The sequence below is a fragment of the Pinus tabuliformis genome, chromosome J (genome assembly GCF_031772625.1).
Source record: "Pinus tabuliformis cultivar Carrire ecotype Pingquan chromosome J, CPIR1, whole genome shotgun sequence".
Taxonomy (NCBI): domain Eukaryota; kingdom Viridiplantae; phylum Streptophyta; class Pinopsida; order Pinales; family Pinaceae; genus Pinus; species Pinus tabuliformis.
This window is the reverse complement of record NC_142295.1, coordinates 620,328,399-620,341,687: the sequence shown is the minus strand read 5'-3', so window position 1 is coordinate 620,341,687 and position 13,289 is coordinate 620,328,399. Positions and strand designations below refer to the sequence as shown.

Below are 13,289 nucleotides of genomic sequence, written 5' to 3'. Positions count from 1 at the left end.
GGAACCAAATTTTTTACCGTCTTTCCAAGGAAGCTGCACATCAGCCCATTGGTCAATAATGGATAATACAGGAACAACAAGGACAAGAAAGCTATCAGTACTACCACAGGGCATTCATAGAGCATTCAGCGGTTGCGGACTCGACAAATTCGACATCATGATCCTCGACAATTTTTTGCTATTTATTTTTATTTTAACATTCTATATACTACTTAACACTGCTACAAATTTTTGTAAATATACTATGAACTTACACTTTGTGGATAGATGGCAAGGTCCATCTTGGTTACAAGCATATACTTTAAGCAAGTGATACAACATGTAATTTTCAATATTAATATAATGGAAATTATGATTTTCCATCTTAATTTCTAATCTATCAAGTGCTAAAAGAGATCAAATCTCAAAAAAAAGTTTGTACCTCAAAATATTTTCTCTCTCCCAACACTTAGTAAATCCCGAATTAAAATAGATCAACACTAATATATAATTTGAATCTTAATCAACAATTAAAAAATAATTAAAAATCACCCATCTTCCATCTAATATACAAAATAATTAAAACTAATCCCAACTAACACAAAACAACACAAATAAATTAAAAAAAAAAATCATCCAAGTACAACCCACGGAGAGTTTAAATATTTATTTACTATTCTCATATTGTCATCTATGCCACAACAGAGAAATAAAACCATTCTACCATGTGTTCTTCTCATATGCTACCATGTGTTCTTCTCATATGCCACAACAGAGAAATACAACCATCTTACGATGTGCTGTGATTAAGTCTCTTTAAATTATAAGTTTTTTATTTATTTTTATAATTGAGGCTGTGCAATGTCACGTATTTATGTTTCCACCGCCACTTTTTAAACTGATAAAAAATAAAATTAATATGATTAAAGAAATCTCTATTATATAAATATTCTGTTTAATATGTTATTTTCTATAAAACCGTGAAAACCAAAGACCCTGTTCATAAACTAATCAAGAGACCATGCACTTTGACTGCTAAAGTGGCTCCATGATTTGCTAGTGAGCTCTACTCTGCAAAATATTAACAGTTTGATTCGCTATATTAACAACTAGATTCACCATAGCTAATAGTTCAATTTTGAAATTTAACAGACTGAAGAGAGCATTAAATAAACATATTTGTGCTTAACAGGTCACTGTAAACCACAACAATTGGATCAAACAGAAAGCTCTATGCAGTAAAAATGTAATTCATGTCAAACAAAAATTCCATCCATTTTATAAGAATGAATAACTAAATAAATAAACTTAAAAAGTTATATATCTAATAAACTCAATATTCCATGTGTGTTCATGGATTCCACTACCCTTTGTCACAATTTCTTTGCTACCCATGATTGTGTATTCAGGGCATCCAAAGGGCGATAACAAAAAATGAAGTTTGAATTGAATAACTGGCCAAAAAAAACCCTAACCCTAATTAGACCATACACAACAATCGTGCATGAATAAACCCTAATGGCCTACATGGCTTCAAACACCTGAAAGTCATATATATCAAATACAACCAAGATAACTCTGGGGGTTTATATAACAGGTAATTCAAATAAAAATCGGAGGAGATCAGAGAGGACTGAGAAGCTGCGCAAGCTGAGGTTTGGGCTCCGAATTCATGCCCATGATGATAATGACGGGAATAAAGCCATAGTGGGTGATTGTCTTGGTCTTCTTCATTACCCATGTACTCCATTCTTTGACTACTCTGGTCGCGGATTCAGAGTCTCGAGCCTTCGATCCCTTCCCCATTTTGCTTTTGCTCTTCAAACTCACCCGCGACGCCATCAAAGCTTCTCTGCCTCCGAATATGGAACTTAGGTAGAGACTGTCTTTTATAAACCACTCATCCCTTAAACCCTACTGCGCCTTCTGCTCTGTGCGCTACAACCCTTTAAACACTTCCCAAGCTCTTGTCAGGCCACGGTCACATGAAGGTGCTTGAAGGCAGACCCATGTGCCCTAACACGTCCTTTTATCGATTTTGAAGGCTACGTTTACTTTTAGTCAATGCAAATGTATGACAACCTCTAACGCAAATTGAGAATGAGACTAATTAGCGCGCAATAGATTATGCTAAGTACAATATGTTGATTGATATGTTATTCGCATACTCTAAACAGGTCACAATTTCATTTAGAAACTGATAGAAATTCTGTTTTGATTTTGATAAATTTGGGCAAAAGTGTTTGAAAATCCAAGTTACAACGGTTAAGCTCCAAGGTTTTGGGCACCCTAGGGGTTTTTTATTTGATCAATTTTGGAGGAATTTTTTGAAATTCTAAGTTACAATAGTCAAGCTCCAGGATTTTGGGCGCCCAAGGGGTTCTTCATGGCGCTGAATCCATTTTTGCCATAAAAAATGATTTAAACAGTGCAACAATTGGATTTCTTGAAAAAAAATCGTCGGATTCAAGCAAGAAATTCACTACCCAAGTGAAATTATGGCCTTGATAAACAACACCTTTGTTATTTATTTAAATATGTCAAATGATGTATTATTAAATGATTAGTATCCATATCTCCACAGTGGGGCAAATGAAATGCCAAAGTGAATATCAAATGACACTTGTTGGTTCGAAACTCGTTGGCCAAACATTTCTCTTATGTGATTTCTACCGAAAAACTTTGCTTAATTCATTATGGATCACACAAGCCTGAATACAGAAAATATGAGATTTGTTTATTTGATTTTTATTTTTATTTTTTTAGGTTTGTTTTTATTTATTTTTAGATAAAAATAAATATTTAAAATGTGATTTTCAGAGAGGATAAATGTGAATGCATATATAATGTAAGAATGTGATGCAATATGCCTTAAAATTGCTTGTGCTTGGCTAAGAGCTCGTCTTACTCATATGTAAGGAAACATGTTAACAACCCAAGGCCCAAAGGCATCTCGCATGAAGGAAAACCTGCCCCCTTATAGACCACCAGTGGGTCATTCTAGGTCGTGTGGTTTTCCTTGAATAATGATGATGAGTCAACTTGCATTCACATATAACAATTAGAGAAGGTTGTCCTCACTGTTGGTTTTACAACTGAGTTATGATAATTTTTTCCATTGTAGAAAAAAAAAAAAGAATGTGATTTAGGAGGTCTTCAAAAATTTGTTATTGTTAATTCAACTAAAATTACTGTTTCTTGTTAGAATATTCTGACACATAGGAAATAGTTAAGTATAACTTGGTCTAGTGTAGAGTTAAGTAAAGTGTGTTTCTTTACTATGTACTTTTGTAACTTACAATCCAACGGTTACGGTATGTTCTAGACACTAAGTGATCCGACGGTTCATTCTCTCCTCGGTATTACTGACACTTGATCCAACACTAAGTGATCCGACGGTTCTTTCTCTCCTCGGTATTACTGACACTTGATCTGTGGCTTAACACCTGATTGGTCCATGATCTCTATTTAAAGAGCATAGAGGGTCATTTGTAGGGTGACCATTCATGAGAGAAGTTTATGTAAATTTTCTTTCTTTTATTAATAAATTGTCTGACGTGGCCGCGTTGGCTTAGGCCGTGGACTGTTTCCCTCTTTGAGGGTTTTAACCACATTAATAATATTGGTGTATTGATCTGTACATGGTATCAGAGCTATTTGAAGGTCGCATCCGTTGGTGATCCAAATCTGAAGCCGGTACAACTGCATCTGACTGTCATTTCCTATATCTACTGTTCCTGTTTGTTTTTGGGCTGAGAAGACTGCTCTATTGCATTAGGAGCACTTGTTTCAGTGAGGAACCCCTTTTGTTTCATGCGAAAAGGTTTCCGGTAGCCTTAGCTATGTCATTTTTAAGATATGGAGTTATACAATGTTTATTTCTAGTTTTAGTTATTTTCTCTCTATTTATTTCGATTTATTTATCTCTCTGTATTTTATTACGGATCTATACCTTTCATTTCTACATATGCTCTTTGCCCCGCGACTCTGTGCGATCTGGAAAAATTAGAAATAGAAAGGAAGGATTTTTCTCATGCCTTAGTGTGATCTCGGAAAATCAGAAACATTGGGGAAAAGAGTTAGTTTTCGGCAAAATCTAACTTCAAGCCATAAGGTTTGGTTTTTTTTTGCATGTTCGTGTTAGGTTGTGTGTTTTTTGTTTCGTAGGCAAAAAGAGTTTTTTCAAGTAAGCATGCACCCCAAAGCTTTAGTGACTAAAAAAAGAAAACAAAAAAAACAACCTCCTTCATCTTTTCCAAAAATTACTAACCTTTTTAACTAGTTCACTTGGTTCAAAGTTACTTTATGAGAATAGAGGTTTTGAGTTCGAGTCTTTTTTTTTTGAGTTACTTTTTCAAAAAACACATGTAACTTATGTTTTAAAGTTATTTTATGTAAAAGTGTTCTCACCCATTATAAAAAGTGAGTCACTTATAATTCTAAAGTCTCTTTATCTTTTATTTAAGTTACAATTTAGTGGGTAGTTCATAAAGTGCCATTGTAAAAATGACTTTCACTTATTTAAAGTGGGTCACTTTTTTTTTAAAGCGAGCTAATTAAATTAAGTTTGGAAAGGGGAGGGAATTTGTTTTAAATATAACATTATCATTCATTTCCGCACATTCACACATTTTGTCGGCATCTTCAACAACTTTTCTTCAAAAAACCATTACTTCTTCATCCGGAAGCCGTTTTTAGAGCCGTTTTTTTTAATCAGCCTAATTTTTCGAGATCTTTCCTTTGAAACACTTAGTTTCAGCATCTACAGTTTCAGTTTTTGTTAAAATGGAAAGTCCATGCAAAGTTATTATTGACAACACCAACTACTTCCAATGGTGGTCCTACATTGTGGATTTACTTAGAAGTAAAGATCTTTACAAAATAGCCTCAGGCCGAGAAACTAAACCTAAAGATGAAGATAAGGCAGCGAAATGGGAAAATAGGCAAGATCAAGCACGTGGGTTGATAGAGATTTCTATTTCTCCAAACCTTAGATTCCATATCGCAGAACTTGATACCCCTAATGACGCAATGAAACAACTCACTAAAGTTTTTGGAATTAAAAATGAAATTAGAGCCCATCAACTCGAAAAAGAGTTTCTTACATTGGACCCCAATAGTTTTTCTTCTGTTGAAGATTTTTTATCCAAGTTCAGGACCCTTATACTTCTCTTGGAAGGCATTAACGTTAAGAAAGAAGATGATAGCCTTATATATTCCATTCTTACTAAGTTGGGACCAGTCTACTCTATGTTTGTTTCCACCTTCCATTCTACTAGAGGAGCCTCTATTTCTCAAGGACAAGACTACAAGTCCCCCTCTTTTGAAGCCTTTTGTGACTCTTTAATAAGAGAACAAGAAAAACTCTTACATCTTGGTCTTTTTAATCTTGGAAACTCTTACAAGAAATCCTTAGCCACCTAACAACAACCAAATTCAAAGAATCCTAAGAAGCAGTATCCTAAAAAGGATGGTCCTAAACCAAACAAGGGTCCCAAGAAATTTTAGTCTCAAAATGAAAAATCATTTCAACAAAATGATAAGACAAATAAAAACAAAGGGAAGAAGACTAATAGACATTGTCACTTTTGTAATCAAGATGGCCACTTAGAATCTAAATGCTTTAAGAAGATGGAAGCCTTGGAAGCAACAATGAAGAATCATAATATCCATTTAGAGTACCCTTCAACTTCAACTTCATCTTTAGGAATAACACTTTCTGCATGTGGTTGTCAAGCATCTCGGTCTGGTTATGCACTAAATGTGTCTTCTTCTTCTCATTCTCATGAGTGGCTCATTGATTCTAGAGCTTCTTATCACATGGAAAAAAACAAAGCCATGTTTTATTCTTTAAATGATTGTAACACCAAAAATATATAGGTTGGTGATGATATATCTCTTAGTGTTGTAGGGACTGGAACTGTTCATCTAGACAATGGTCAATTTAATGATGTATTATGTGTTCCAACCTTATCCTGCAACCTTCTATCTGTATATTAGATAACTCATTCAGGTGAAGGTAAAACCATTGAATTTTCACCTCACGATGTTGTAATTAAGGACCTAAGAGATCCTAAATAGATTTTAGCTACTGACATTGTTGATGATTCTACAAGGTTGTATAAATTTAACAACGTTGGGTCATCAACTCTTCCCTTGATATTTGTTGCTCATAATGATGAAGTGAACAAACGTTGGCATGAGCGATTTGGTCACTTAAACTATCGCTCCCTTCAAAATCTATGTAAAGAAAATATGGTGACAAGTCTTCCTATGGTATCTTGCAGAGGTGTTTTTTTCGGATGTGTACTCGGAAAACATCATCGAGATAGTTTTGAAAAACATGCCTCTTGGCACGCCTCAGCCCCTTTACAGCTTGTGCATAGTGCTTTATGTGGTCCACTTTCAGTTGTTTCATTCTCTGGCTACAAGTATTTCTTAACTTTCATTGATGATTTCTCTAGGCGCAGTTGGGTATACTTCTTAAAACTCAAGAGTGAAGTATTTAACATGTTCTTGGCATTTAAGGCCTTTGTTGAAAAAAATCTGGACATCAAATTCTTAAGCTAAGATCTGAAAATGGCGGAGAATATGTTAACAACAAATTCATCAACTTTTTCATTGAGCATGGAACTTCAAATGCAACATATTGTTCCATATACTCCACAACAAAATGGTGTAGCTGAAAGGAAGAATCACACTTTAAAGGAAATGGATAATTGTATGCTTCAATCTAAAGGACTTAGTCTTAATTTTTGGCAGAAGCAATTAACTGTGCAAATTACATAGTAAATCACACTCCTACTAAGGTTTTAAAGTATATCACTCTAGAAGAAGCATGGAGCTCAATCAAACCGGATGTAAGTCACTTTCGTGTTTTTGGAAGTGAAGCATGGGCCCATATTCCAGGTGAGAAACATAAAGCTTTAGAACCTAAGAGTGAAAAACGTATCTTTGTTGGATATTCTGAAGATGTCAAATGATATAGACTTATTCCAGTTAAGTCCAAAAATGTTATCATTAGAAGAGATGTAAAGTTTGCTAAAAATATATCGGCCTACGAGCCTAGTTCGGCAGATGTTCCACCTCTCTCTATCCCTTATACTTCTGAAAATATTTCTTCTTCAGATGATGACAATGAGGATGAAAATCCTCCCCCATCTTCTCAGGATCCTCCTTCAGCTCCTCAGCTTCCAAAATGGGTCTGTGCTACTTGGGATGTAGCAGGTTCTCTTGCAGGTGTACCTACCAATCAACGACATACACGTTCTCAGTTCGATAAAGCCTCTTCTTTACTAGCTCAAGCTTCAACGAATTATGATCCTGACACCTTTGCAGAAGCTTCATGCCATCCAGATTGGAACACAACTATGAATGAAGAACATCGTTCATTATTTGTAAATGATACATGGGATCTTGTTCCTCTTCCAAAGGGACAAAAACTTGTTAGATGCAAATGGGTTTACAGAACCAAGTTTGGACCAGATGGAAAAGTTGATAAACATAAAGCTCGTCTTGTTGCTAAGGGTTTTTCATAAGTTGAAGGCATTGACTATACTGAAACCTTCTCTCATGTTGCCAAAATGAACTCTATCCGCCTTGTTCTTTCCCTTGCTGCCTCTTTCAAATGGGAAGTCCATCAGATGGATAAAAACATAAATGCAGTGGAAATAATACTTCTCTTCATTAATGTAAAACACTAAAATATGCTTACAAACAGAAATGGAAATAAACCAGCTAGGGCGATGGTAACTTATCTCCGAGAAGAGATGTAGCAACTACATGTCTCTGAATTTTGTTACAATGAGGCTCGAAGGCCTATTTATTATTGAGAAACAATGGAAAATCATAAACATCCAAAAACCTAACTGTTATAGACATTTTTGTGCCTCGCGACATGGAGCATGAAATGTCAATAATTACAAGGATCCTCAGTCCCTAAACATGTTGTTCTTACCCCTAAAAGAACAAGGTCATCAAACAACAGCACTTCCAATCAGTTCTCCACCTGAAAACACTTCAAAACAGGCTAATTTTGGATCATGTCAGCTGCTCCACTGAGCATCTGCGCTGGAATGCAACTGCTCCTCCTTGTACCTGCGCTGGAAGTCAAATCTAATGAAGGCTACCTGCGCTGGGCGAGATTGGCCAAGTGGCACAGTCATTCTGCAAGGTGTCAACTGCCCAGGAAGCTTCCAAACTGACACTTGGTTCATGAGATTCGCCCTGTGATGAGTAAGAGGTACTTGATCACCATGTGTAAGCAAGGATCTCCAAGTGGACTCAAGAACTGAAGATTAACTGAAGAGGGAGAGGACACAAGGCAGCTTCATGTCAGTCTCAAGCTGACTCATCCTCTCTTCTTCTCTCCTATATATAGAGCTCTTCTATGAGGTCTAAGGAGGCTGGAATTTTGTGTAAAGCAAGGAGGTGCTGTTGGTTTACAGTTAGAGCTATTGGGTGATTGTTTTACTAGAGGTGAAGAGGAGAGTTCTTGCTGCTGGGGAGGTGCTGCTGGATTGGAGCCATCATTGGTTGTAACCTTCTCAGAACCCTGTTACTTCTATCAATAAAGTTTTGCATGTTCTCCTATATACTTGTATTGCATTGATGTATTGTATTTACATGTATATTTGATTCACTCTAATCCATGCATCAGTTATGAGTACTTGTATCTTGTAGTTTCCTCTCTTGTTTGTGCAGGATCTGTGTGTAGCTGGACCGGCAAAGAGAGCAAGGAGCTGGGAACAAGAGACAAAGAGAGAGGATAAGGATCGACTAAGCGAAAGACACCAGGTTGGTTAATCTTTTCTTCCTTCTCTCTGTACTTTCATAAAGGAAAATATCAAAGCTTTACTTTCAGTTGTTGCTAAAGACTGTCACCTTTAGAGTAGGGATAGGGTCATCCGAGTTGGATACTTTTCCCCACAACACTAACCCTAGAAGATGAAATGCCAAACTGTGGCCTTGTTTGGGTAAATTGGTACATCAACTTCCCAGGGTCGTAACTTTGGCATACGATCTCCATTTGACGCGCACAATATCTCGTTAGAAAGATCTATCCAAGAACTACAACTTTGGAAAGAACAACATTGGTCAATGGACCCATGTTGCTCCCAGTTTTCCCAAAAAATGTCGTTTAGGGACTCAAAACAGCTTCGGAAGTTCAGGACCCGAAAAACTGCTAAAAATAGTAAACTATGCTACAATTAAGGAAGCTGAAAAGCTGAAAGAAAAAATGGTGGGGGTCCAAGTGGACTTGGAGAGTGGCCACCAAAATCCACTTGGATCATTCCTCCCCCTTAGGAAGCAATGGTCCCCATTGCGTTGAGTTTCTCCATGAGATGAGGAAACTTCTGCTAAACTTGGTCCCTGGTGAGCCACTTGCCCTGGTGAAGGAGTTGGCCTGCTTTGACAACTCAATACAGTTGGATATTCTGCTGGAAAGTGTGCTTGATCTGCATGTCCATGATCTGATCAGTTGCATCTTGTTCCATGCAATCTGGATTTAACTCTATGGGCGTGAGCTATTCTGCAATGTCGGATGTGTCTAGTAATGGTGGAAAGTATGGTTGAAGGCGGTCCACATTGAACACTGGGTGTAGACCAAGGAATGGGGGAATGCTGAGCTCAAATGAATTGTCTCCCATAGCCTTGGTAATGGTGTAAGGACCATATCGGAGTGGTCTGAGTTTCCGATAGGCTTCGGTAAGGCGTTCCTTTTGCAAATGCAACCAGACTTTGTCGCCCACCTAAAACTTGTGTGGCACCCGATGTTGATCATGTTGCTACTTGTACTTGGCATTTGATTTCTCCAGAATGTCATGGACCTGCCGGTGAATATGTTGGATGTGCTCAATGAAACAGTTTGCCTTATCTGTTTCAGACTAGACATGAGCCAAATCTGCGTGAGTAGCTGCAAATGGCATGGCCACATCAATGGGACATAGTGGCTGGAATCCCAAGCCCACCTGAAAAGGGTTGTGGCTAGTCGAGCTGTGGAGAGCCCAGTTGTAGCTATGCTAAACATAGGGGAGGCTCTCGTCCCATGTGCGTGGATGCTTTGAGTTGTACATGTGCAAAATGTGTACGATCATCCTGTTGACAACCTCTGTCTGGCCATCAGTTTGAGGATGGAAGGCTGTGGACTTAGTGAGTTTGGCGTCCAGCATCGAATAGATACTGGACCAAAATGTATTGAGGAAATTGTTGTCCCGATTTGAGATGATAGACTGTGAGATCCCAAAGTGTACCCACACTCGTTCAAAGAAGAGTTTAGCAGTGGCTTTTGCTGTGATATTCTTCTTGCAGGCTGCCATAATGGCCATCTTCGAGAACTTGTCAACGACCAAAAAAACACAGTCGTTTCCATGCTTAGTGGAAGGAATGCCTGACATGTAATCCATGGAGATGGATTCCCAAGGTCGACTAGGGGTAGGCAACAGGGTATAGAGGCCTTTCTTCTTGATGGTTGGTTTGGAAATGGTGCACGAAGTGCATGATCTGATATACTTCCTGACATCATGTCGAAGATTTGGCCAATAGAAATACTTCTACAGTACTGCCACCATTTTCTTGACCCCTAAATTCCAAGCAGCCTGACTGTAGTGTGCTTCCCAAATCAGCTTGGCACGCTTGCTTGAAGGAACACAAAGGTGACACAGGTGGCATAACAGGGCATCCTGGAGATGAAAATCTGGAACATGCTGACCCTCCAAGAGTGTCTGACATGTGTGGCGAAATTTTGGGTCACTTTGGTAGAGAAGTGGCCAATCAGAAGTCTCATGCCCACAAGAGTTAAGCACGATGGTTAACACCATGATCGGTGGTCAACTGAGGCAATCTGCAACATTATTGGTGTTGCCCTTCTTATACTTGATATTCAAATGAAATTGTTACACGTAAGTGGACCACTTTTGATGTGATCATTCTGCAATTTCCCTTGGGTCTGTATGAACTGCAGGGGTCGGTGGTCTGTGTGGATGACCGTTTCCTTCCCCGAAATGTAATGCTTCCATTGTCGGCAGGCCTGCACAATGGAATATATCTCTTTGTCATAAGTGGGATACTTCTGGACTGTGTCTGAAAGTGTCTCACTGTGATATGCCACTGGATGCCCGTGTTGAGTAAGGACTGCCCCAATAGCATAGTCAGAGGCATCTGTCTCGAACTCAAATGGTTGTGGCAAGTTTAGTAATGCGAGCACTGGTGCTGAGTAGAGGCGATCTTTCAACTCTGTGAATGCCTTCTGTTGAGATTCAGACCAAAAGAATTTTGCTTTTGCTCCTCCCTTGGTGACTTGACTCAAGGGCCAAGTGATATGAGAAAATCCCAACACAAACCTGCGGTAGAAGTTTGCAAGACCTAGAAAGCTGCGGAGCTTTGTCAGAGTGGTTGGAGGTGGCCAATCCCAAATGACTTGGATCTTGGCTGGATCCACATGCACCCCCTGTTCATCAATAATGTATCTCAGTTACTGAACTTGGGTCATGCCAAAAGTGCATTTCTCTAAATTGGCACATAACTTGTGTTGTCGTAGTGTTTGGAGAACCTGTCAGATGTGGTGGAGGTGCTCTTCCCAACTTTGGCTGAAGATCAGGATGTCATCCAAGTACACCACTACAAATGAGTTGGTGAATGGCCGCAAGATGTCATCCATTAGCCTCATGAAGGTTGCAGGAGCATTCGTCAATTCGAAAGGCATAACCAACCATTCAAAAAGGCCCTCCTTGGATTTGAAGGTAGTCTTCCACACATCAGAGGGTTCGATTGGTACCTGGTGATATCCTGACTTCAAATAGATCTTGCTGAAATATTTCCCCCCCTTTAGTTGGTCCAGGAGGTCATCAATATGTGGGATTGGGTACCTATTACGGATAGTGATCTTGTTCAGCTCCTAATAGTCAATATAGAGTCTCCAAGTCCCATCCTTCTTCTGTACCAACATGATCGAGCTCCCACAGGGCGATGAACTCGGATAGATGTGACATTTCTGTAGCAGCTCTTGAATCTGCCTCTTGATTTCATCGTTCTCCAAAATGGAGTGCCGATAGATTGGTCCATTGGGTAGCGGCGCACCTCGGGTCAGATCGATGGAGTGCTTGATCTCAAAGTGTAGAGGAACCCCTGCGAGGGAGGTGAAGATGTCCTTGTACTCCTCCACGACCTTGTCCATCTGTAGTTGTCATGCAGAGGGGCCCTGTTTGGAGGTCATGGCCATCGTCTTCTTCTTTCCTTGAGGGCGTATCATCAGGAAAACAAATTTCCTGATTTTGGAAATGAGCTTACTACATTGTTTTGCAGTAACCAAAGAGATGGCGGTAGGCGGTGCTACCTCCGGTATCCTATACAACTTATTTCCCAAAGTAACAATACAGCACGGGGCCTTGATTCATACACGACATGTCTCTTCCACAAGTATGGTTGTCCTAATAATACATCACAAACTTCAAGGGGAGCAATGTCACACAATACCTCATCCGTGAAGGGCTTGATGTTGTATGGAAGGCGACACTGCTGGCTCACGCGAAGATTCCGTCCTTGGTGAAGCCACCCGATGGTGTATGGTTGTGGATGTACTGTGGTCGGTAAGCCCAACCACTTCACGACCTTTGCTGAAATGAGGTTCTTTTGGCTCCCACTGTCGACAATGAACTGTAGTGGGGAGCCCTTTAGCCACATCTGGGAGTGGAAGAGACGCTCCTCCTCCTCTGGATCTTCGGGTTCCTCCTTCTGAATCTTTGTGGTGGCAACGGTGGTGTTGGGCTCCACATCTATAATCTGCTTCCCTTTGTCATTCCCCTTTTCGGGTTCTGACTCAGAGTTGGAACATGCATTTGATTATGAAACCTTTAGCTCGGCCACCAGTGACTGCTTGGCTCGACACTCACTTGTGTTGTGAGTGGAGCTCTTATGGAACTCACACCACTTTCCTGTGTCCTTTTTCGGCTTCATGACGCTGTTCTTTGCTTGTAGCTTTGGCAGGTTGTCTTGGGCCGCCCCGCCTTGGCTTTATCCATTGTTCTGCGGTTTGGGGGAAACTTTCCCTTGCTTTAGATTTGCAGATCCAAAGTCTCGCTTCTTTTGTTGAAACTTTTGCTCAACCTTGACGGCATATCGGTATGCCGTGCGGAGCGAGGAGATGTTCAGGAATTCTATTTCTCCCTGGATGTACTTGTGTAGGTAACTGCAGTATTTGAGTACTAAATGCTGCTCTGAATCCATGATACCCTAATTTGTGCGAAGGGTATGGAAAATATTGGTAAACTCCGACACGTCTTGGTCCCTTCCTTGCCGTAGCATAGTCTATT

The 13,289-nt window shown here is 39.4% G+C and overlaps 1 pseudogene; it reads right to left on the bottom strand.

The window, feature by feature from the left end:
* Positions 1–1,270: 1,270 nt before the first annotated feature.
* On the bottom strand, positions 1,271–1,949 carry LOC149228482 (mitochondrial import receptor subunit TOM7-1 pseudogene; annotated as a pseudogene).
* Positions 1,950–13,289: the final 11,340 nt, after the last annotated feature.